Genomic DNA, 2,248 nt, shown 5'->3' on the forward strand with positions numbered 1-2,248 from the left:
ATATATATATTTAAATGTATGTATGTATAGGTCTCTCTCTTTCTCTTTCTTTCTCTCTCTTTCTCCCTCTCTCTCCAATGTTAAACAGAAGAATATTGCCTATATATGTGTACCACATTATTACACACACACACATATATATATGAATACGTATATCAGCGAACAGGTATTTACAAACGTATTCTTCTATATGAAGCTTAGAGAGAGAGAGAGAGAGAGAGAGAGAGATCACAAGGTAGAGAGAAAAACTGATAGACGAACATAGAAAAATATATAGGAAGACAGAAAGTTAGGATAGGATGTCAAATATATAAGAAAATAGACTTATCTTTTACCACTGAAGTTATCGCAAGAAAACTTTACATTGTATCTTAGAAGAAGAGAGAAATATTTTGATTTCTTCAATACTTATTTGGAATCTATCAGAGTTAAGATTACCAAAAGAGTAGAGCTAAATGCATTACAATAATTGGTTTCGTTTCTCTCGGTTCTGTGTTTTATGTTCATACATCTGTAAAGCGGAAATAATTTTCCCCTTGGCTCCAAGGTTTACAAATATATATCTGAAGTTGCTCTAAGATATCCTTGGTTTTTAAGTCTTGACAAACCGGTTTATGCCTATTGCTTTTCAAATGTAAGTATGAGTATATGTATGTTTCAAGTTGTAGGATTTAATAATATGGTTTCGCATCAATGTATCTGAAACTGCAAAATTTTGCATAGGAGCGCGTCTTATCAAAGAGAAACTCATAGGGTATGTGACTTTTTCTGATATTTATTTCCGAATCCGACCAGCATCTAAAAGGAAATCTAAGAATGTCGTATACTCAAAAGCACTAAAAAAAAAAACATTTGCAAAAGGAACTGATCAGAAAAGTTATTCGCTGTAATCGTATAAATTAATACAGTAGTATTTTGCAGACAATATTTTTAAAATGTATAATTTAATTTTGTTATTTATTTTCTCCATTTTTATAAGGCTTAACTTATATAACAATAACAATGAAAGAAAGTGTTGTATACAGTGTTCAGGTACACTACGACAAAGAAGGAAAAAAACGCCATCAGGTGTACTGTTGGCAGATTTCAGGAAGCATGGAAGTGTTGAAGGATGTAGTGTCTCGACAGCTTCCGACTGATGCGTGTAGTTTATTCCATGCTTCACCAGTCTGAGCGTGAAAAAGTGTTTCGGAAAGTCATGGGTGCTGTGTTGTTTTTTTGATTTTGTAAGCATGCTCATGAGTGTTTGTTATATGGAATTCAAAAAGTGCCCAAGGATGTTGTTGGAAAGATGGTGGATAATCTTATGGGTGTCTACTAAGTCAGTTGCCAGACGTCTGAGCTTCAATGTGTTCATGCCCAGGGAAGCAAGACGTTCAGAGTATGGTAGATGCCTGACGGCGGATATTCGTTTCGTTGCACGTTTCTGAACAGCTTCCAGAAGATGTCTATGCTGAGCAAGAGAAAGGTTCCAGACTGGTGAAGCAATTTCTAAGTGTGGACGTACCATTGTCACATACAGTTTTAAATGAATAGCTGGAGAGCAGCTGACAAAGGTCTTACTGAGTGATGCTAGGACACCCTCAGCTTTCTTGACGATCTTAGAGATGTGGTTTGTCCAACGCAGATCGCTGTTTATAATAATACCCAGATCACCTTCGCTGGAAGACTTCTTGAGATTGGTGTTGCTAGGGGAGTATGTAAAGGCTGGGTTTTTTCTTGAACCATCTAAATTGATTGAAAGCAACAATTATAAGTGAATCAACATTCCTGCACCAGCTGAAACATTTATCCAAAATATTGTGAATTTATATAATTGTATTTATTTCAGGTATTAATAAACCCAAGTAAGACCGTTTACTGCTGTTAGTTAAGTATATAAAGTACTCGCTGCCTTATAAATAAGTACTAATTAGTGCCTATAATTAATAAGTTGGGAAGAATTTTGTAAAATTTCTTTCGGCCATTTGAAGTATTTCAAATATTCACCAGATCATTTTCAAAAGATGTAGTCTTCCATGCTGATGACGAAAATCGCATTTTTTCCTACGTGGCTGTGTGTAAGAAGCTTGCGTCCCAAACATATGGTTTCAGGTTCAGTCCCGCTGCTTGGTACCCTAGGCAAGTGTTTTCTAATATAGCCTCGGGCCGACCAAAGCCTTGTAAGTGGACTTGGTCGACAGAAACCGAAAGAAGCCCGTGGTGTATATATATATATATATATATATATATATATATATATATATAT

Source organism: Octopus bimaculoides, chromosome 3, assembly GCF_001194135.2.
Source record: "Octopus bimaculoides isolate UCB-OBI-ISO-001 chromosome 3, ASM119413v2, whole genome shotgun sequence".
Lineage (NCBI taxonomy): Eukaryota > Metazoa > Mollusca > Cephalopoda > Octopoda > Octopodidae > Octopus > Octopus bimaculoides.